General features: G+C 46.9%; 1 protein-coding gene across 8 annotated transcripts in view; it reads right to left on the bottom strand.

Annotated features, from left to right (window-relative positions):
* Positions 1-23,850, bottom strand: part of ARHGAP36 (Rho GTPase activating protein 36) — a 156,811-nt gene that overhangs the window by 17,856 nt on the left and 115,105 nt on the right. For 4 of the 8 annotated variants that reach the window (XM_027097564.1, XM_027097563.1, XM_027097562.1 and 1 more), the window contains 3 exons: positions 7,041-7,122; positions 4,735-5,730; positions 2,813-2,922 (listed from right to left, as the gene is read on the bottom strand). The exons of 2 other annotated variants lie outside the window; for them this stretch is intronic. The gene's annotated coding sequence lies outside the window, so the exon portion shown is untranslated. Of the gene's footprint in view, positions 1-2,812; positions 2,923-4,734; positions 5,731-6,019; positions 6,039-7,040; positions 7,123-23,850 lie in introns of those variants that run through there. 2 more of the 8 variants (XM_027097565.1, XM_027097566.1) reach the window with 2 other exon arrangements.

The raw sequence follows: 23,850 nt of genomic DNA on the forward strand, positions 1-23,850 counted from the left end.
ACACACACACACACACACACACACACACACACACACACACACACACACTACTATAGTCTTCATCTTTCTTTTTCTATCTTCTTGGCACCTGGAGAAGTCAGAAGGCCATTCACACCTGCCCAAACCATCTTACCTTCTAATACTGCTTCCAAAAATGCCTTCTTTTAATCTGCAGCTCAACAATCATATATTCAAATCACTATTCAGCCAAGCAAAAATGTATTATTCACAAGCACAAAATATTCTCATCTGACGCAACAAGGGCAATACGGGGTTATAAGCGCAAGATCTCAAGTGGGGAGAATTTCAAATACACAATTACACTCCCTCCCAGTTGAATTTTCTCCTCTCCTGGATGAAGTAAATGGATGAACGGAGAGTGTTGTTGACTGGATGGAAAAGAAAGAGGAGAAAAGAATCAAGAATGTCAGAGACTCTAGTTTAGCCCAGCAAGAAGGAAGAAGGAGCAGAGCCTAGGCAAAGGAGAGGAGGAAAGAAGGGGAGGGGGAAGGACAGAGGGCAGTTGCTGACCCCAGGCATACACGGGTACTGAGGTAGCCAAGGAAGACATGGACTTATCCCCCAAAGGCTCAGAGATGTGGCTCATAGGGATCTGGCTTAGAAATGAGATCCAGAAGCCCAGTGGCAAGTGTCTCTTGACTCCTAGCAAAGGGAGAGAGCTTCTGGCTCTGACAGCAGCATGGGTGGCGCTCTTTTCACTAAAAGTACCACCTGGGCACCAGCACTACCAAGAAGGCACCCTCTTCCCCTGCTCCTCTTTCCTACCCCCACCCCTCAGGAATTAAATAAATCTTACCCGACACAGGAATGTAATTTGAATGCTCAGGGTGGTTTTCCCTTCCTTTGAAGGAGAGGATCTCTCCCTCTCCACCTGCTGAAAATGGGCTGGGTGCTGCCCCTTTATACATTCTAGAGCACCAGAACAGGAGAGGGGGGAAAAGGGAGGGAGCAGCAGTTTGAGGCTGGTCCAATTTGTCCCTGGCGTTCTCTCTCTCTCTCCTCTTGGTTTTTATGCAGCCCCTCCTTCTGGCCCTGGCAGCTCTGCTCCCCTTCCTCACTGCAACATCTTGCAGCCAGATCCCCCACCCTTGTGATAAGGAACTGATACTGGGGTGCATCTTTCTGGTGATGCTTGCTTTCTAATGTGGGATCTTAGGCTGATATGCCAGGGAAAGATCTGAATTGGGGGTAGGTGGGTGTCACCGAAGATGAAAAGAGAAACCCACCCAGGTAGCCAACTGCCTTGAAAGCAACACGGGTTGGCGTTGGGGGCAGCCAGGAGACATGATATGAACCTGAGTGCATAAGGAGCCAATTTAGGCAGAGGACTGGCAGGCTATTGGCTTGAGTTAGTGATTGCCTTGGTAACATAAATACATAAAGACTGCACGATATATTAGAAAGTAGATGATTGAATATCACTCAGCCTCAGTTTTCTCAACTGCAAAATAGCGGAATAAATGCTCACCACATAGCACAATGGGGAACAGTGTGTGAAATAACACTGGTAAAATACTTAGCACAGGGCCCAGCACAGAGCCCCTTGCCCACTTAACTTCCTTCTGGTGTTGAGAACAGGAAGGAAAAGGGCTTGCCCAAGGTTATACAGCAAGTATCCAAGTCAGGATTGGAACCCAGGTCTCCCAAAGGATGATTTCCACGCCACTTCCTCCTCTAAGAAGCTGCCTGGCTACGCTTTGGGACTTGGAGGGGTAGAAGTGTGGAGGTGGGTTAGGTGCTATGTTTAAGCATATAGACATTCTACCACTTAATCCCAGCCTCAAGGGCTCAGGCTTCCGCTTTATCCTCCTCCAGATCATCACTCAGGTAATACCCCCTTGCCATCTTGGACTAATTCATTGTCACCTTAGTGCCACCTCTGCTGCCCAACTCTGATATAGTGACTCACCCTCTAGCTGGCCAGGGCCTCTGCCCTCCAGGAAAGAGGCTCTCTTCTTAATTGACTGCAGAAGCCTCAGCCACAGTGAGACAACCCCCTTCCAGGGAAGCTTAGGGCTGGAGGGCTTTGAGGAGGAATGGAATAGCCCCCTATTCAAAAGCCACTGCCCTCCATCCCCACAGTGCCTGGGGTGCTGCTATTGGAATCCTTTCTCTCAATTCCTTATGATAACTCCTTATGTGCCCTTAAGTCTCAGTGTTTCCAAGGGAATTCACCCAGGGCATCACTTTGCTGCATGTATACAGCCTGTGCTGTATCTGGCACTGTGCTAGGCACTGGCAAAGCATAAGGTAAGAGAAGATGTCCCTGGCATCCAATGAGTGTTCATTACAATGAAAAATAACTCAGCAACCTGGAAATGGGGAGAAGAATTCGGGGTGGGGGTAGGAATGATTTAGGAAGTCCCTGTGAGAGGTGAGGTGATGGGCAGAGTGGCCTCACTGCAGCCCCAAGGACTGGGGCTGTGAACTGAAATGTCTTGTGGCTAGTGAGTGGCATCACTAAAATCACTGGTGCAGGCATTTCCCTTAAATACAGCACATTGCTTAAGAAATTGAGCGCTAATTGAACCTCTGTCCATCTTCTGGCTTAGAGGCATTACCTGGTGGCCACATCTCTGGCCTCTGATCCCCCTCTTCCGCAAACTCCCAAATCTTTATCCTTGGTGAGGGTTAGGGAGAGGGAATGGAAGGGAATGTACATCCTTTGGATTTTAACTGGAATTAGCACTTTACATATATTTCCTCCTTTAAATTTCACACCCACCCCGCAACCTAAGACAGTGACCTGACAAGGTAGTCAGCTGCGAAGTGGTAGAGCTGGGATTCGAACCTGTACCGACTCCGAAGCTTGTGCACTTTGCACCGCAAGGCGCTTTACACAATGTGCCGCCTCAGGCGGAAGTCCTCTTCCTCCTCCTCTCCTTCACCCGCTGTCCATCTCTACAGAAAGGGGGCAGGCGGAGGACAGGAGCCAGATGTTCATCTGACCGCAGAGTATTCTAGAGTGACCCCTGTAGCCCGCCACAGAGGAAGGGGACCTCAGACTGTCCCGCGGGGGCTATGCCGCCAGACGTGCAAAGCACCCTAAGCGACACTACCGCCCCCTGCCGCCGGTGGCTCCCTGGCCAAGGCGGCTGTTCTCCAGGGGCTTGTGTGCTAGAAAAAGCTCACCGACTGCCCCAGAGCTGTCGCGGGCTGGTGCTGGGCTGCAGATAGCCCTGCCAGATTTGTTGACAAAAGCGGGAAGGAGGAACATTTATAACGCCCTACTATGTGTCCAGCGCGGTGTCGGTGATTTCTAATAGCCTTTGCCTTTTATGGAAAAATTAGTTGCTTTGCAAAATAGTGAGCTCTCTATTAGGAGACGTCTTCAAACTAGATTAGAACAGGTTTCGCAAAAAGCTTTTCTGCATATCTAAACTCCTTACTTCTTGAAACCAGTAAAGCTTTCCACCCCTAACAGTTGTTCACTCTCTCGGGTAGGAGAGGAAGAAGCACCCCACCCCCTCCACCACCTCCCCCCGCGGTGGGGAGCAGAGGTCAAAGCTGCGAAGGGGTCTGAGAGGGAGGCTGCTGGGGGGAGGAGCCTCCGGCAGGGTCCCGGCTGGAGCTCACGTGCCCTCCGCCCGCCGGCGGATTTCCCAGCCCTTCCAGTTTTCCCTGGTCCTGACTGGTTCCCGTCTGGACCCAACTCACTCACTCCCTTTGCTCGGGAATGGGGAACAGGCGGGTTAATGGGAACAACACCCCAGGTCAAAGGGAAAAGAGCGTCTCTGCTCGCAGCGCCTCGCCCGCCCATCCCCCCTCCTTTCTTCCCCCTCCTCCCATCCTCGCCCCCTTCTCTTCCGCCCTGAGGGAAGGAGGGGGCGGGCTGTATGTGTATGTATGTATGCATGTACGCGTGTGTGCGCGCGCGCAAGTGCGGTTCGCCTGAGTTACGTGTGTGGCTGGGTGTGGGTGTGTGTGTGCGTGTTGCATGTTTTAGTCCGAGTGCTGGGTGTGAAGTGTATTTGGTTTGCGCTCGGACGTGGAGCGTGTGTTTGTGCGGTGTTTGTGTGTGCACGTTTGTAGGTTGTATGTTTCTGCCCGATGACAGTGTGACTCTGTGGGTGCGGTCTGGATATGGGTGTGTTCGATGTATGTTTCTGCCGGGGTTTGTGGTCGTGCTGTAGTGTGCATGTGTATGCAGTGTGTGTATGTGTGTGTGCCCGTTGAAGCTTGTGTGTATATATTTGTTTGGTGTGTGTTTACCCTTAGCTGTGCTGTGTCAATGTGGGGTTACGGGTGGTGTTTGTTGTGGTGTGTACTGTGTGTGTTTGTGAGCAAGGTGTCTTTATATGTGAGCTTACTTAAGGCGTGTGTGCTCAAAGGTTTGTGTGTGTGAGGGTGCAATGTCCGTGTGTGTTTGGGTGTGATGTGTTCATGTGTGTGGTGGGGACGCATGCAGCCAATGTATGTGCTAGGATGGAGGGCTGAAGACCGTGTGTCTCTTGGAGGGGGGTCGCGGCGTGAGTTTACGGGTGTGGTGTGTGAGAGAGCACGGGGTTGTCTAAAGAACCCAAGTGGCTGTGTGCTTGGTAGTTTTTTTTAAAATTGGAGGTGGAGGGGGGCTTTGCACCAGGACTGGGACGAGGAAGGAGATAGGGGCCCGCGACCTGGGCACAGTCTCCCCTTGGCCTGATCTGCCGGGTCTGGGTCCGCCGACCCCCCGCTGTGCGCACCAGGCCCGCTGGGGGCTGGGTGTGAGCTTACCTGACTGCTTAGAGGAAAGAAGAGGAGGGCGTCGCACGTGATTGGCCAGGTAGGGCGCCTAAGGCGCGGTTCAGGGGCTGGTGGGAATAAACTGGAAAGATTCTTGGTCACTGATTCCCCCCCTCCCCCAGGAGATCCCAGTTCGTGCCCAGCAAAGCCCAACTATTAGCTCAAGGCTTGGCTGCTTCACACCTCTTTGGCTTTGTGTGGGCAGATACACTTGCCTGGAATCCCTTTCCCCCTGGGCCTCGTGACAAACTCCTACTTATTTTTTTAAGACCTAACTCAGGAGTCACAAAACTTTCTCTGCTTTTCTGTACCCCTCCCTCCCAGTTGAGGGCTCCCTCCTTTGAGCCATCATAGTTACCCTCTTCATACTTCTCATGACACGAACATACATAACTGCGATTATTTGTCTCTCCTTTTAAACTCTGGGCTCCTGTAGAGAATGCCTGGTATATAGTAAGAATAATAATAGTGATCATGATAATAATGTTACCATTTATTAAGCACTTATTGTATACCAGGCATCGTGCTAGTGCTGTTACATGCATTATCTCCTTGAGTCTTCACAATGACCTAATGAGGTAATTAGAGCTATGACTTATCAATATTTTGCACATCACAAATCGAACTCAGAGGAGTTAAGTAACTTCTCCAGGGTCACACAGCCAGTGGGAGGCAGAGCTGGTATTTGAATCCAGGTTTGCCAAGCTCCCTAAACCTTTCTCCTGTTCCAGGCAGCCTCACCAAGAGTCCCTCATTTCTGCTAGGCATTGAAGTCTCTATCAAACAGTATCACTTCCCAACAAATCTTTCTTTGGAGTTTACTGACAGCGCCAAGAGTGCTCAGCATAATTACTTTCTTTGTCTCTCAGACAGCTGATACCTTCTCCACCTAATTACCTGCTTTGTTGACACCTCAAAATCTTTAATTACTCTAGGCTCATAAGCACCTCACCACCTCCAGTTCTGGGAGCTCTCCTTAGGCTGGTGCTGAAAGAAAGAGCAGAGAATGAGCATTTTCTAGCCATAGGGTCAGGGGAATTGGGTGTGGATGGGGATGGGGGTGAGGGGTCAGGATGGAGTAAGGGAATGATTTCACAGCTCCCCTGGACCTATTTTTACGGCATTACCACCAGAAGTTGGTATGTAGTACATTTCAAGCAGACCCGTCATCTCCATATGAAACTGCATATAGAAAAACAAGCAGAGCCCCCTCAAAAGATTCCTGAATGGGTCCCATTTTGTATTATTCATGTTTGGAGGGGAGAACTGTGCTTACCTAATGGGTTCATGCTGCTCTAATGCCTTCCAAGCAGCCTCATCTGAGAATTTCAAATTAAAACAATACATCGCATTTTGGGGGAACACATTTATTGGGGGGGTGGCTCTGTCACAGCTAAAGGGCCGCTGGAAGAACAGACTTCCAGCTCAGCCCCCAGGGAACCAGCCTAGACTGCCGCAAAGAGGTCAGGGAGTGGATAGAGAGAGACAATTCGACAGTGGTGAGTCACTTCGCCACTTTTCAGGGGGGAAAGCAGAAAGCGAGGAGCACGATTTAAATTGCTACTGTTATTACTGTGCCCTTTCAACTGGCACAAATGAGCCTGGCGTGCAGACGAGAAGCAGCTGTAACATCAGTAAAGCTTCACCCCCAGCTGGGCCTGGGTCAGCACCTCATCCTGGGTGGGCAGGAAAAGCATTGCCTAAATTACTACATAGCCAGAAAGTCTTTTTTTTTTTTAAAGTGCAGGGTGGGGGTTGCTAGAGAGGCTAGTGTAAGTCACACAGGGCACAGAGTAGCTGAAGCCCCTTGGTAAATCTGTACCAGAAGTTCATGCAAACTTTGGTGTCTCCCAGCATCTGGTCTCAGGCACTTGGCTTTCCTGCTGCTTTGCGGGCCAGTCTGACACCTCCTCACTCTCCTCTGAATATACCAGCTCCACTTCCGCTTCCTCACAGTCGATCCTGTGAGGTCTCTGCCTCCCACCCCTACACACATACACTCAACCACTGGACCACCTATCTAAATTCCTTTGTGTAAGTCCCACCTGAATTCATGAAGACTGTCTGGTTCGCTCCAGTCCAGTACTCTTACCTGTGAAATGGGGAACAAACTTCAACTTCGAAGAAGCTAAAAAGCTCCAAGATGCTTTAATAACCCCCATTACAGGCAAGGAACCAAAATGTGAATTTTATTGAAGAGGGAGACCCTGGTTTTCACAAGAAAAATGTGGATAAAACCCTTTAAAGATGAGGACCTTCAGACAGCTTTGAGTTTGTATCCCAGCTCCATCACTTACTTGCTATGTGATCTTGGGAAGGTTACTTCATCTCTCAGAACCTCAGTTTTCTCATCTGTAGATTGGAGCTGTTAACACCTGCCTTAGACATGTTCAGATGACAAGGAGGTAAAATATGGAAAGTGTCAGCCAAATGTCTAACATGTCTAATAAATGTTCAAGAAAAGGCTAATTCCCTCTGTTGCTTTACTCACGCCCTGCCCATATAGCCCAGAGTGTCTCAACCGGGGTGTTCAGGTACTGAAGCTGACTGACTAAGCCAATTTTCCTCATTACTATTGTGTCTGACACTCTTGAAATAGCCCCTCTTCTTTTAGGGTGATGTTTTTATCAGCCTAATGCAGCCCGGAAGAACTGGATCCTAAGTCCAATTCTCACTCTGCAGTTTCTCCTGGCAGTGTTAATGAAACCAACGTTTCAGACGTAATGCTCCATACAGGAAAGTTTCAAACTACCTGCTCAGCATCTAGACTTCCTCCCACCCCAACTATGGACTGAGCTCCCCAACCCTCACTTCACACCCAGTCCAGACCCTGTCTCTTAAATGTGTGCCGTAGTACCCAAGAGAAAGACAGCGTAAATATTCCTTGGCTAAACTGCCCCCACGACTTCTGTTTTGTTTTCTTGTTTTTGTTTTTGTTTTCTACCTCTAACCTAGAAATTAGGAGGGGCTCCCAAGGCCACCCTTCTTCTAGCAGCCACCAAGGTTGGGGGGTAGATGAGGGGAGCGATGATGTTTCTCTGAGATATATTTTGCAGCACCTAAAATACTGTTCCAATTAGTTGTTATTTACCTGTTCGCAGTTAAAGGAAAATAAAATCTACCCTTTGGTAAAGTAAGAGAAGACCCCAATCTGTGCCCTTTCCTCCCTGATGCTATTGCCTCCCTCTAGAGACAAAAATAAGTCACTACAAGCTGGAGCTGCATTTGGGCAGAGAGTGGCGGGCGAAGGTTAAGAAGTTGAGGGTAGGGGGTGGATATAATCTCAGGGAGGGATAAAGAGGCTACAGAGGAGAGAAGTATTGAGAGTCATGGCAGAAAAAGCTCTGAGAGGCCGGGCCTCAGGTGCTCCCAGTCTCTGGAGGACGCCTTCAATTCCTCCCTCTCCTTCACCTCTCTTATTCATCCTTCATGCTACTCCTCACTGACCCTAGACTCCACCATGCAAGATAATCTATTAGTGAGTCCCTCTGAGGATTTAGGAATTTAAAATTTTCTCTAGTTCCTACCCCGGTCGGCTTCTGAGGAGGTCCCGCAGCCCCTGCTTAGTGGAGGAAAGTGGGAGGGGTAACAATTAAGGGTCAGCCAAACTATACAGAGAATTGTTGGAACAGGGGTTCAAGATAGGCCCCAGCCATTTAATAAGCATCCCTGAGTGCAGGGACCTACCAGTTGCTGGGTAGCAGGTGCCTATCCCGAGGAAGCCGCGTGGCTTCTCGAGAAGTGTATCTGAGACGTGACAGTGGCTGCCAAGGCTCATCAAACATGCCATCTACCTACTTGTGCTGATACATGTGAGAACAAATGATACTGCCAGAAGGAAACAGAAATCGTTTCCTAGGGACGCAGAGCCCCAGCAATAAGGACACAGGTGGTGTTTGCATTGCATCTTTCAATTGAAATGTGCACCTTTTCATAGAAAGGAATCTATAAGTAGTCAAGCAGATCAAAGACCAGAATTTGAACTCTGGGCAAGGGAACGTCAGCAACATTGTACTGACCACCTAGTAAATGTCTGCTCTATATCAGCATAGTGCTAGAAGCTTTGTATGTGTTATTTCTTTTAATCTCACTTAAGCTTTGAAATCAGACCAAAAGGGGTTGTAATCCTTGCTCAGCTACTGTGTGGCCGTGAGCAAGTTACTGAACCTCTCTGAGTTTTTGTCTTTTCAATGAAGATGATAATACTTACCTCAAAGAGTTGTTATGAAAGTTAAATGAGATCATTTGTGTAAGATGACTGGTACACAGTAAATATTTGAAGAAGGACTAAAACACATCTTTTGATACATGAACCATAGAGGGCACTTAATATAATGATATCTCCAATAACAATAATATAACTATTAGTAAATAGTTATTAAAATCATAACGATTATAATTTATAACCTGGAAATATAGATATTATTATATTATTTTAAAAGAGGCTAAGAAACTTGCTTATTGCAAAACTATAAAAGCAGTTTCAATTCAGTTCTACCTTTTCCCACCCAGTGTTAGAGGACATTTCATGATCACTGGGAGGATTACATTTGGCTGACCTGATTTAGTCATTACACTTAAACTAAAATTTGAAGAAAAAAATCCCTTAGATTAAACTATGTATAGTGGGATTTTAGATCATTGTAATTATTGCATGGTCTATTTGTATACTATAGGCCTTCAGTTAGCCTTTTAAACACCTCTTTAAATTATAAGAGTAATTTAAGAACAAACTTAATAGAGATTTTGGGAAACAGAGAAGAAAATAACTATTATTCCACCAACCTAAAAGGATCTCTTAGTTTACCTCGTTGCTGAATTTTCTTCCAGTCTTTTAAAAATGCATATTTGACACATAAATCATACCATTTTCCATGTCGCTACATATTCTTCATGAACAGCATTTTTATGGATGTAGACTAGTCTAACAAGTGGATATGTCATATAGTTTATTTAACCATTCCACTACAGTTGGACATTTAGGTTGTCTTGGCTGATAAGTGTGGGAAAGGGAATGAAACTGCTTTTCCTGTTGCCATCGTCACCCTCAGGGACCTGGTATCCTGCTCTATCAATGCCCAATATGCTTCCTGTCATTTGATATTTAAGCTTGATGAATGTCAGCTCTACTGCTGGAGCCTGAGGTACACTTGCAAGAGTATTGTTTTCTACCAGTTTTCATCACACAGATTCTGCATTCTATCCTTATGGTGGGTAAAGCGTGGCCTAACCTAGGAACCTAAGCTCTATAGAGTGTCACATTATTTTCCTATGGAGAGATGCCTTTTGAAGTGGAAACAAGTGATTTTCAAAGGAACTTTGGGAAGTCCTGCCATTAGTGGATGAGGGTGCTCGTCTGATGCCATGACCAGGGAAGTGGGGTGTCTCATTGGCAAACTCGCCCCAGCTCTGGGAAATAATCCTGTGGAGCTCAACCAGGCCTGGCCTCAGTGAATCGATTGGGTCCCATCCCCAAGAAAAGATCAAATTTGTATGTGAAGTGGGCCCTAGGGTCCCTTCAGCTTTAGAGTTTTGGCTGCTTTACAGAAGTCCAATTGTCTGAGGCTAAATCCAATGCCAGGAGTGAACTGGGGAGAGAATTTCAAGTGGGTCAGTCGTGCTGTCCCTCTCCCTAGGAAAGAAGACCTTTCTGGGTCCCCCTTCTTCCCAGATCTCAATGATGCCTCTCCAAAATGTCTTCATATGGTCGTCGATTGCCCATTGCAACCCTCAAAAGATTGTTCTGATGTACCAACAATCTCCTTAGCAAGAGGTGGGTGGGTGGGTGAAGGAACATTTAGAATACTTCCCCCACTCTTCCCAATCATCGACCAGCTACTCCCTCCCTCTGACTCCTGAGGATTTCTGGAAGGCATTTGAAGGGAGGCACCAAGGGCAATTGTAGCCCTACAGAATATCAATAGTTATGCACAAAGTTACCTTTCATATTGCACAGCATTTCTTGGTGGGGCGGGGGGAGGGTTGCAGTGAATGAGTTCTTACCTGGTCAAAAACTGTACCCAAAGACTAATTACTTATGTCAAAGTGATGTTGTGTGACTTAAGTGAGATCATACATGTAAAGGGCTGAGACTAGGGCCCAGCATCTGGGAACTACTTCACATATATTAGCTGCTGTGTACAAGTAATAGAGCTGGGGTAGGCAGTGGTGTGCCACTGGCATATGTAGGGGGACAGGTGTCATCAGACTGGAAATGCAGTAGTAAATGTAAGGTCTTGCACTTGGATTCAAACAACAAAATACAGAATGGAGACTCTGAAAAGAACTTGAGTTTACTTTTTAAAAAATGAGTAGTTTCAGGTGAAGAAAGTACTTCCAATATAAATTAGCTATTTGTGTGTGAACTACGCAGCATGTACAAAGGATTTGTGTGTAGTGTGTGCATGTGTGATGTGGTTATGTTGCATTGTGTGTGAAAAGTACGTGATGCATGTGAAGTATGTGTCTGTGCGTTGGTGACTTTGTATGTGGGCATGTGCGGGTGTGGGAATGTGTATGTATGTGTGTATTTGTGGCTATGTGTCTGTGTACCATGAGTGTGAACGTGGGCTTCCAAAAGAGGGAAAGTCAGCCATCCAGGACTATATTTACAGGGACACAGCTGGAAATCCTCTTTTGGCCAGGTCATTGGGCATTCACAACTTGGAGCATGCTCAAAGAAGAGCAGCTAGGTGCGGGTAGGAGCCTTGTAGCCATATCACATGTTAAACAGATGAAGGAACTGGGGAGGTTTGGCCTGGATAAAAACAGGGGTGAGTGGGGGTGGGGGAATGGAGAGGGCTGGCGCTGTTCTCTTGGAAGGATCATGAAGGTCAGTGCCAGAGCCAGAAAAACAGAGATTTGGGTTCAGTTTAGGGAAAAGCCTCCTAATTCTAATAGAAATGACTGTTTTTAGATGGGGATGGGCTTCCTTGTGTGATACTGACCCCTCCCCAGTGGGGTTATTCATAAAGGAGACTTCATATCCTTGATCTCATTGGAGTCTCACGACAGCCTTGCAGGCCAGGCAGGGATGGAATGGTTCACCTTACCCCCTTTACAAGGGTAGGGTGTTTGAGCTGTAAGGCCTTAAAAGGCATCTTAGAAAACACCCTTAATTTTTTTCGATTCACCGGGATCACATAAACTTGAAAAAATATACAGAACAAAACAACTCTCTGTGTGTATGCAGATCTTTTGCTTTCTCAGAGAACTTGCGGCCTGCCAGAGACAGCTCTTGAATTTGCTAAGCATGCTGCAGTCCCTTAGTAGTGGGTCAGACTCCTGGGATGGTTCTCAGGGTGCTGGGGCTGGCAAGGACTAAACATGGGTTTCTGCAGAATTAAGTTGCTGAGGCCCCTCCTCTCCCTGCCTCTTCTCCCCCGCCTGTGAGGGGGCAGAGGAAAGAGGAGACAACCCCAGGTTTGGTCTATGGCTGGCGACCAATGACGCAGTCTCACCAATATAGATTTTGGAGGTGGAGACTATGGAAAAACAGGTGGCAGTGGGGGCAGGTGGCAGCCTCGAGGGGGTGGGGCCTACCAAGGGGGAGTGAAGGACAGTGTGGGTGGGGGTCCTGGGAAATCTCAAACAGAAAAGATAAGTCTCCTGAAACTTTAAGGAGGAAAAATAAATAATCAGTTTCCAAAACGTACTTTATAGAAGCACTTCCAAGAAGGGGGTGAAATGCCACCCACGTATCACAGTGGTGCTGTGATCCTTCACACACCTATGTCCTCAACTCCGCAAGGATAGGGAAAACAGCATTGATATCAAAGTACCCAAGGGAAGACCCAGACTAAAGACCCCAGGCCTCTGCCATTGGGAGCTTTGGGGCAGTGGGCAATTGGCAGGGCCTCAGCAGAGCCAGATCTGCTGCCAACTCCTTGTATGACCTTGGGCAGGCCTTTGCCATCTCTGGCCTTCAATGTCACCATCTCTTAAATAAAGGGGTTGAATTCGATGACTCTGAGGGACCCATGTCGATATTCGGTAGTTGAGATTGGGACAAGATTGGACAAGCTTCAAGGCAAAAGGATCCCCCCACCTCCATCTTCAGGGTTCGCGGGCCCTAGCTGCCCGGCCAGGGACATTCATCCTTGGGCCTTTAGGGCCCTTGGGTTTCAGGACTGTGCTCCTACGCGTCTGGCCCCGACTCTCTAGCTGTCCCCGAGGACGGCTGAGCCAGCGACTCCGCCCCCGCGCTCGACCCGCATCCCGCCGAGCCATTAGCGCGATTGCTCGCTGTTCCCGGCAAAGCCGGTGATTTATGCGGGGCCTCGACGGGGCAGTCCTTAAGCCAGGAACAATTAGCTAAAAGCCAGCGGGAAGGGAGGCGAAGGGACGGCGAGCCAAGCCCCAGGGCGCCTGGCCGGGGCTGCAGCCGCCTGCAGCCTCAGCGAAGGACCCCAGCCCCCGGACTCGGTGGGCCCCACTCACCACGGCGGGGGCGGGGCTCGAAGGCCGAGGCGAAAAGGCAGTCCAGCATCCACGCCATGGCCAGCGCTCGGCGCCGCAGCCTCGCAGCCGGCTTCCGCGCTGGCCCCCGCGCCAGCTACCCTAAGTAGCCCCCGGTGACCACGCCCTGAGCCGCACCCTGCACCCAGCTAAGAGTGTTTCGGTCACCGGACACCTCAGGCTTGTCACGAAGGGGGCAGGGCCTCAGGGGAGCCCCCCCTCCCGCCGGAGAAGAGGCCGCTGGTCCTGCAGCCCCTTTCCCCCACGCGAAGGGAGGCCGAGATACAGCTCCTGCCCCGGGAAGCCCTGACTCTGAGGGCGGGACCGTGCCCCTATCCCCGGGGAGCCCAGAGTCTGAGGGGAGACGCCATCTCTGCCCTGGTGAGCCCCGAATCTGAGAGGGAAGGGAGGCCCCTGCCCCCAGGAGCCCTACTCTGGCACGTAAAAGCAAGCCTGTCCCCTAGAAGCTGGTATTTGAGGGCGAGATAGTGCACCTGCCCCTGGGAGCCTCAGATCTGAGGGTGAGATTGTATTCCAGCCCTGAAACCCCCACGTTTAGCGGACACATCATCTCAGCCTTCAGGAGGCCCAATCTAGGCGGGAAGTGGTGTCTGCCTTAGGAGCTCTGAACCGGAAGGGGAGGCACTTTCTCAGCCCTTGGGGACCCCCTGTCTTAGGGGAGGCATCACCTCAGCTGTGAGTAGCTCCAGATGTGATGTCTTATGTCACAGCTCTGTTCTCAAGGATCAAAAATGTGAGTAGGAGAAAAGAGTTTTGCTCCCCAAGGGGCCCCAAAGTTGAAAGTAATTTTAATGTTCCTGCCCTGCAGATCCTTTGGGGAAGAGGGAGATGCTGTCCTGCCTGGGAACTTTTGTTTTGAGGGGGTTGATCCCTAACTGAGATAAAAGAACACGGTGTCAAATGTGTATAAATATGGGGTGCACCCCAGTTGCCACTGACTTACGGATTCCACCGCCTATGCTTTTGCTCAGGCATAGGAGGGGCACCAACCTTTATTTTTAGAAAGAATTTGATATTTGATATTTCAGTGTGGGGGGTGGTACTGTGTTGGAGGCACATACCATTATAGGTTCAGTGTTTGGGGGATCTGGTGGTAGTAAACAAGTCCTACCTCCAAATCCTGCAGTAGAAGCAGCCACCAGAGATGGACCATATTGAGCAAGAAGGGCTTCTAATCGAAATTTCCTTTTCTATTCAAGTTCAGGGCCCCAAATTAATTTCTCCCCCAGTTCTCCATTGGCAGTTGTACAAACATGACTCCGTGCCTTGTTTTTCTCCGCTGGGAAAATGGGACTCTGTCGGTCAAAACGCTAGTGAGGAGGTAGAGAGTAATATGCAAAATCCTCTTCCAACAGCTCGATTGCAGGCTTGAGGAGTGGAAGCTGCAATCACAAGTCCTTTGAGGAGAGCAGTTATTACATTTGCTTTGCTAACCACTGATATTAGCATTAATGCAGCAAAAGGGGTGCGTAAGATGAAAAAATCGCCCGTACTTCACCATACAATTCTTAGCAAAGCAGAGCTGTAGTTAGAGTTTAAAGGGCTTCCATTCATTTTCCTTCCTTTCTGGGAAACATGGTACTTCTCTGCCTTTACACCAATTTCTAAATCATTTCCAATTTTCTCTGTTTTCTAAAAGCAATCAGAGTCAACAAACATTCACCAGACCTACTCTTTTACCAATTTCTGCTGTACAAATACCCAGTCATCCAAGCCAAACAAGTCTGACATCTAGAAATGTCCAGTTTCTGGCTCTGGATATTGAAATCTCGGCCTTACCTCTTCCCATGAGCGTATACACCACCAGCTTTTGTAATGGTCTCAATGGGTTTCTGTTTTTTCCAGCTGAATGAGATTTTTTCGGGGGGCTCCCTCATGGCATAAAGGCTGCCTGCCCAGTCCAATCCAATGGCCCTCAGTAACTGAAGTTTCTCTGCTTCCAAAATAGCTCTACCTAAAGTACAAACTCATGACCACTATCCCTCTTGGTCACTTTTTTTTCTGCAGGAGGTGTGATGTAGTAAAGGAACAAAGCTAAGGATGCTCACAGACCTAGATTGGAAGCCCAACTGTGCTACATACTAGCTATGTAATCTTAGGAAGATTATTTAAACTCTCTGAGGCTTAGTTTTCCTTATCTGTAAAATGGGGATATTAACAGTTGTGAACAAGCACCTGGCAAACCAAAGCCTACTCGTTTCGAAAAAAGAAAAAGGGAAATATAGAGTTCAGAATTCTCAAAAAATTTTATTTAGCAGTCAAGTTAGCAGTTCTCCCCAACTCCTTTTTCTTTGACCTACCTCCTCTGCCACTTAATTACTTAGTGTTGTTTCCTTTGAAAATATTTACCCTTAACTAATGTCACATAATAGGGGAATGCATTTATCCATCAATCCATCCATTCAACAAATATTTATGAAATGTCCTCTGTGTGCAAGATATTGAGCTATGTATATAATGTTGATTCACTCAATGAATTATTTTTAAATGTATAAATTGGAAGCCTATATGATAATCTGAAAAAAACATTTATGATCATTTTAAGTGAAAAATAATCAAAATGCAAAATGTGTGCACACTATTATATAAACAGTTCAAATAAATAATAAACTTATACATAGAACAAAAGTGTTAACATGAAACACACCAGAATCTTAGTAGTGATTGTTTAAGCAATGCAATTATGGGCAATTTTAAACTGTTTTATTATTTTCATATTTTAGTATTTTCCAACTTTTCTATATGTCTTTTTCTGGAGTTAGAAAATGCTACTGATAGGAGAAAAACTATAACCTTGTCCACAGAATAAAGGATGAGGTTAGGTAAGGGAAAGACTGGGGCCTTTATGCTGGGATTGTTCTCTTGGTACAGGACACTGGGCCTGGCTTTGGTGACCCAGAAAAAGCTAAAAGTTGGTCTGTGAGTAAAATGCAGAACTCCTGTCCTGTGCAGGGCCACATAACCCGTTATGGTATCTCCTTTCCAAGAATTCAGAGGTCCTTAGCACCCCAACTGAGCAACCAAGAACCTGCTAGCCTGGACCTGCAACCCCTCACACCAAGGTGTACAAGGGGCACACTGGGTATATATGCCCTCACCCTAGAGCTTGACAGCTTGCTGCCTCTTAAGGGTGTCTCATTGCAATTCCAGTTAAAAGCCAAGCACACTGCTCCTAACTTAGGTCATTGTTTGCCATGAAGTCTTTAGCAGGAAGAAAACATATTCTAGCTAAGAAGAAGGCACGATGATAAAGTCAAGCTGGGGGCTTGCTGGCTTTGAGAAGAAAGGTTTCAAACCTTCTACCTTTTTTCCTGAAGCTCAAAAGTAGTTGGCACCCAGGCAGACAGTTGCTATTTAAATGGGATTCCAAGCATCAAAGGCCTGTAAACTTTGTCATGGACCAGGATTTTCCAAAGTATGGTTGGACCAGCTGCATCAGAATCACTTGGGATGTGCTGCAATGATGCAAATCCCCTGCTCCCACTCCAGATTCACTGAACAAGAATCTCTGGGCATGGGGGCCAGAAAACAGCATTTTTAACAAGCTCCCCATGGGGGCTCTTATACCCAATAAAGTTAGAGAAACTCTAGTATAGAGGAAAGAAGTCTTTCCCTGAAAACCCTCCACCACTGTCTCTTCCCATTGCATTCCAGCTACAAGGAACACTGGGGCAGCCCTATGGAGAACTTGATCCCTTTAACCCCACTCTACTTCCTTTGGGTGTATGGGTAAATATGTAGCATGAGAAATTGAGCAAACCTCAAAACTTGACTCCTGATAGGGTCTAGTGGCATTCAAAATGAGCATACACCATAAAGGTCATTCATTTGTATTTTCTAAGAATCCTTGTGTATGTCTTTGTAGCATTTTTCAGTCAGGTTATCTCACTTGGATTCCCTGCTTGGGGTCCTTACATGAGGCAAGAGGCAGTGGAAGCACCGTGGAAAGAGTATGGCATTTAAAGCTAAAATATTAGGAGTGAGGCTGGGCATGTTGACTGAATGGATGCAAGTATGTCTGCTTCCCAACCTGAACCCCTGACTCCTCCTCTATGAAATGAGCGTCCCTGTCTGCCTGCCCAACTTCCTCAGCAGGTTGCTATGAAGGTCTCTGCAATTTCAGGGGTGAGATAACAAAGGTAACTACCCCCAGGCCCATGGAAGGAATTGGGAGATTAGCAAGCTTGCCTCCCAACACCCCCTTTTGAGGAGTCCTATCAGAAGGTCCACATGGTGTGTATAGGGTCATATATGTTCTCTAAAGGGGGCTATAAGCCTTAGAACCCCAAGACTTTGCCTCTCTGCTTTTCTGTTTGGGGAGGATTTGTCTAGGCTCATGGTGAACATATAGCAAAATCATGGGGGACCATTTGGGACCTCTCTGAACCTCAGAAAGACCTTGGTTTCCTCATTTCTCAAGTGGAGTTGTACCAAGAAAACTTGAAGTTCCTTTGCAGCTACTTAGCTTTCCTAGGATACACTGCTTCTGCAGCACTTTATTTTTTTCCCCACAGCTCTATTACTTCCAAGCATTTTCGTATCACCAAAGCCTGACAAGGTCCTGGCACCATCTTTGTGAGGTAGAAATGGGAGAAAATTATTCCCATTTTTTAAGTTAGAAAAGCTGAGGCAAAAGACAGTAAGTGACTAGCCCAAAGTCACCCAGGGGAGGAGAGGTGAGCCAAGACCAGCCTCGAGATCTCTCACCCCCCTGCCCGTTCTTTTCCAGTACCCCTCAATAGATCCCAGGAGCTGTCTGTCAGCGTGCTGACACCACTCAGGAAAATGCAAGTTTCATCCTGACACCAGGAAGACAGAGCTACAATTACGCTTTGGTCCCCAAGGAGGCAGAGAAATTGCTTTTAGTTGACAAGTGCATCTCCCACACATATATCCCTCTGGTTGAATGAAAAGATAAAATCAAGTTAAAAATCCCCAATGCTCACTTAATTTTGTAAAGCATTTTGCTCTTTGAGCTAAGGTAGTTAGGATGATAGAATTCTTTACGTCTTAGAAGTCTTGACAGGGTGGGGCAGAATAGTAGGAAATAAGGGGGAGCACAGAAGAAAATGTCAGGAAGAAGAAAAAGTAGAGAGGTAATCTTTTAGTTTTGTGCCGTAATCAGTAAGAGAAAATGGAGTTATCTGAAAAAAGAACTAGAAAGAACTGGGGTGAGTGTTTATGCCTTTGAAAAACTGCAAAAGATGTGAGCCACTGAAATTTCCATTATAAATGAAAATTTTGTGGCTTTCAGTAACAAGAGTTTGGGGGTTGAGCTGGGGGACTATCGACTTCATGTGTTACCAGAGGCATCCAGGACTGGGGCCAGGGAAGTTATTGCTCCTGCTCTTTACTAGCTCTGAAGGTCATCTCTGTAAATCACTTGCCCTTAAATGTTTAAGTGTGGCAGGTCCCCATGTGCTCTCATAGCTGTTTTCACATCTGAGCCTCATACAGCTTGGGAGATTGGCAAGAGAGAGATTAGCACAATCCCCATTTTATAGATGAAGAAAGTGAAGCTAAAGAAAGGGAAGTGACTTGCCCAAGGTCATTCTGCACTTGGACCACTGTTCGTGCCTCCTTCTGTTGTGCTTAGCTCCTTCTCACACTACCCATATGCAGATTTAAATCTGGTCTTTAGACCTCATATACTTTTTGATCTCCTTTGGACTCTAGAGACTGGAGCCTTTCCCCTAGGTGAGCATCGTAGGGTCCTTTAAATGCCTCCCGGCAAAGGACATTCTTATTCTTAGGAGATATATGCTGAAGTATCTGCAAGTGAAGTGCCATCACGTCTACAATATAGGAGAGGGGGTGGGGAAGGAAAGAGAGAAGGGAGAGTGTGCAAATACGGCAAATTATTAATGAGGGTATGTACAAATATTTGTGTCATTCTTTCAATTTTACTGTACATTAAAAAGTTTGAAAGTATAAACTTGGGGGAAATCTCTCCAACCTAGTTAGCCACTCCACCTGCCTATGCTAAAATCTGGGGGTCAGTGGCACATCCCCTCCCACAGGGACTCCTTCAGAATGCCACACAGTCTAGTTCAGCCCCAAGCACAGAACTAGCTCAGCAGGAGGGACAGGCTGGACCCATGACTGGTTTTGATGTCTTAGATGGAACTTGAGTGGTGGGAAAATGCCTGTGTGTACTGAGTGGGAGTTTGAGGTGAGGGATTTTGTGGCAATTACAGCTAAATGGAAGCCCTAGAGAAAGAGTCCCCCCACAATCTAATCAGAGCTGGAATTTTTCCAAAAATAGCTTGCTTGTTTTTTAAATTGCAGGGTTCACTTATCAGGGTTGGAAATGTCATTAAAGATAATCCGGTCCAACCTCCTCACATCCCAGGGAGGACACTGAGATCCAGGGAGGGAAAGTGACTTACCTAACATCGCCGAGCAAGTTAGTGGCTGAAATGGAACTAGAAGCCAAGTGTCCAGCCTCCTAGTCGAGGGCTCGGTCCATTACATCACACTGTCATCTCACCTTGGATTCGTGGGCTCTTGAAAGATCATCTGCCCATCCCAGGGCTTGCTCTCTTCAGACCAGCATGGCACTTGGGGGATTTTCAGTCAACAACAGTCCCTGCCACTGGGAGCAGAGCCCACATCCCATTGGAATGAATGACCTCCCTCTGAAACCAAGATGGGCCAGGCGGAATCTGGGAGCAGCACCTTGAAAGCAGAGTTAGGCCAGGCCTGTGCGGCTGGTGCGCCATGAACATTCACGGAAGAGGAGGCCATGGAATATGTCCTGAGCACTGTTTGCTGGGGAGTTTTCCACCTCTCTCGGACCCCGAGTGATTTATTGATTATTCTCGGGGCAGCCACTCTAGTTCATTGGTTTAGCTTCCATTACCCTGAGGGGGCGGGGTGGGGGGGTGGTCTGCCTGCCACTTCCCCTGGTCTGTCTGCTCACAGGATTGGTTCATCAGACAGCTTAGCTAGACCCTCGTGAGCCTGTCGGGATTAATGGCATTTGACTGTAGATCATGAGAAATCACATCAGTAGCTGCGGGTGGGGGTGGATGGAGGAAGCAGGAGGAGAGCACAGGAGAAGGAAGAAGAGCAAAAGGGGAGGGAAGAAAAGGCAGAGGAAAATTCAATGAAGAAATTCTCTTGCACACTAACCGCTGACATTTTTGAGACTGTAGCTTCTCTCACTTCTAATCACCTCCTTTGTTAATTGCCATTTGTCAATGCAAGTAAGTCTTTCTCCGCTATAACTCAATCCTGGGACAACTCAAGTCTTAAGGACTCAGGGCTAGCTCCAGAGCCCAGTCTTCCCTAGCTAGTGAGTTGTCTGTCCTTCTCCCCTGCATTCCTACATCCCAGGCACTGTGGGGGCTGGTATGTGAACACCAGACCTGGCCTCAGAACTAAAGATGCTAAAGGCTGACCTTATCTTCCAAGCTGTTTTGGGTCTGCCACATACTCAAGGCCCCTCTCTCCTGCCTGCTGGGACCAAGAACCCTCTCCTACTTTCAAGCACCCAGGGCTTATAACTGCCCTGCCAGTCCACCTTCCAAATCTCAGGAGACTTGTCAGACTGTAAGTTAAGGGACAAGGAAAAGAGGGGCTATCTGAGCTATAACTGCCTAGGACCAGAGAACAGCCACACTGGAGTGGAGGGGTCCTAGCGGGGGCCAGATCAAGTGGCAGTAAAGCCATATGATGCATTCAACAGGCTCTGGTCCCCCAGTGCCTTAGAGAATAACAGGAAAACTCGAGCCTCTGAGCGACTGTGGACCTTGACTTTGTTTTCAAGAGTGGCTCCGGGGTGGTGATTTCAGGGAGGAAATTGGGAACGAAGAGACTGTGTGGCATGGGTATAGGTCATAGATGGCTGGCTCTCCTGGCTGGGCCATGCTCTGGGGCTATGGCTCTCTTCTGCCTCCCTAGAGAGAGAGCTACCAGTATATCCACCAACACACACCTTGCTATCCTCAGAGACTGTCCCTCAAATCTACTCAATGATAGAGAGATGCCCTGAAAGGTATGGGGTCAGGAGTGGTGATATTAATGTCCAAGGCCAGGTTCAAGGACTGAATGCAGAACCTTGGCCTCTCTGGGTTTTTTGTTCTTCCTTCCCACTTCAAAAGTGGGAAGGGCCCTCCTCACTGATTCTCAGCCCCTCCTGCTGCTGCCACCTCAGCCAGCAGAGACTCTCACTCTCTTGTCCCTTCAGCTGCTCCCTTTCCACTGACCCCTTCCCTCTGCCTACACACATCCCAACCTTCACCATAAGACACATTCTTTCCGTCAGCCTTTCTCTACCCGCTCTTGGGTCTGCAAAACTTCTCAAATGGATGGTCTCTGCCTCCACTCACTATTTTACTTCTTCCCATTCCATGCCCACTATTGAAGGCCCTCGTAGCTTCCCAAGGCTAGATGCAGTGGCCCCTTGTCAGTTCTCAGTCCCCTTGACAACTTGGCAGCATTTGCTCCCCCATGATCCCTTTTTCCTTATTGATTGAAAGTCCCTCTTAGGTAACCATAAGTTTGTTTTCTGTGTCTGTGAGTCTGTTTCTCTTTTGTAAATAAGTTCATTTGTATCATATTTTAGATTTCACATATAAGTGATACCACCTAATATTTGCCTTTCTCTGCCTGACTTACTTCACTCAGTATGACAATCTCTAGGTCCATCCATGTTGCTGCAAATGGCATTATTTCATTCATTTTTTATGGCTGAGTAATATTCCATTGTATATATGTGCCACATCTTCTTTATCCATTCATCTGTTGATGGACACTTAGGTTGCTTCTATGTCTTGGTTTTGTGAATAGTGCTCCTGTGAACATTGGGGTACAGGTATCTTTTCAAATTAGAGCTTTCATCTTTTCCAGATACATACCCAGGCTAATTTATGGTTATCAAAGGGGAAGGGGGGAGGGATAAGTTGGGAGTATGGGATTAACAGATGCACACTACCATATATAAAATAAAGCACAGGGAACTATATTCAGTAATAAACTATAATGGGAAAGAATTGAAAAAAGAACATATATAAATAAAACTGAATCACTTTGCTGTATACTTGAAACTAACACAATGTTGTAAATCAACGATACTTTTTTAAAAAGTCCCTCTTCCGTTAGCTGTACCTGCCAGATCTCATGTCTCAGACTTCTGCCTGCTCAATAGCCCTCTCTCATAATAACCTTCTTATTCATCTCCTCTTTCCCTATGGACTTCCTCCCCACAGCCCACAAAGACATTCAAACTCTCCTATATGAAAACAACCCTTCTCTGACCCTGAGTCCCCTTTCAGCTATCATCCAATCTTCCTTTTCTCAGCCTTATTCCTTAACACCTTCAAAGAGCAGTGTAGACTTGTTCTCCTCACTTCTCACCATATGCTCATTCCTTGGTCCACAGCAAGATGGTGCCTGCCCCATCTCCACACACACACACACACACACTCTACTGAGACCCCTATCACTGCAGCCACCAATGTCTTTTTGGAGTCCTAATCCAAGGAGACACATCTGTGTCATAATTTTATTTGCCTTCTCTGTGGAATGCTACATTGTGAATCCCTCCTTATTTATTGAAACTCTCCCTTCCCTTGGCTCTGAGGATACTGTGCTATACTAGTGTTCTTATCAATGATTTCTCCTTCTGGCTCTGCATTCTCCTCTGGTACCCTAAATGGGAGCATCTCTCAAGTTCATGTCCTTACTGCTCTGTTCTTGTGTGGAGGGGCTCACCCACCTTAATTCCTCTGATATCTCTGTATCACTCACAGCACCTAAAACAGTGTCCTGTGTATATGAGACACTTAATTAGTGTTTACCTAATTGATTAACATTTGTTAATTGCACAGGTCTCGTATATAACAAATGTTCCGTAAAGCCTGTTATTAGGGTCTTACAGTTTACAAACATTTCCTGCATATTTACCTGACTTCACCCTTATAATAACCCAGGGAGGTTGATTCTTTATTATTCTCATTTTTATAAAAGAGAGAAGGGGAATGGAGCCAACATTTGTGTTCTGTCTATTCTGTGCCAAGTGCTTTATACACATTTTAATTTAATCTTTACAACAGCCCTGTGAAGTAGGTGTTCTTAGCCACATTTTACAGATGGGAAAACTGAAACTCAGAGAGGCACTCAAGACCACAAGGAATACATAATTTACCTCCTCTGCTATTTCATTGTTCTGTAAATTTGATCATACCAAATTTAGTGAGCAATACCGGGGAGGCATATAAAAGGTATCACAGAGTATTATAATTATTGTTTACATATAAGTTTTCTTTTTGAGTTTGCATTCCTCTGAAATGTAATGTCAGGCATATAAAGAGCTGAAGAGGAAAATAAAACCCTTGTATTTCCAAACATTCCCTGCCTTTCCCCCTGCATATTATCATAATAGGAATTGATTATTGAGTGCCTACCGGGTGCCAGGCATTATGTTCAGTGCTTTACATGTGTGCTTTCATTTAATCCTCACCATCACCCTATGTGGTATGGGCTACTATTATACCCCAATTTATACACAAGGTAATTGCACCCCATAGGAGTTAAGTAACTTGTTCAAGGACCCCTAGTTAGTTTTTGAGGTAATTGAAAATTTAAGTCAGGTTGGTCTGACTCCAAAATTAATGTTTTCTCAAT

This window comes from Aethalodelphis obliquidens, unplaced genomic scaffold (assembly GCF_003676395.1).
Source record: "Aethalodelphis obliquidens isolate GAN/ISIS:26980383/991018 unplaced genomic scaffold, ASM367639v1 scaffold115, whole genome shotgun sequence".
Classification (NCBI taxonomy): Eukaryota; Metazoa; Chordata; class Mammalia; order Artiodactyla; family Delphinidae; genus Aethalodelphis; species Aethalodelphis obliquidens.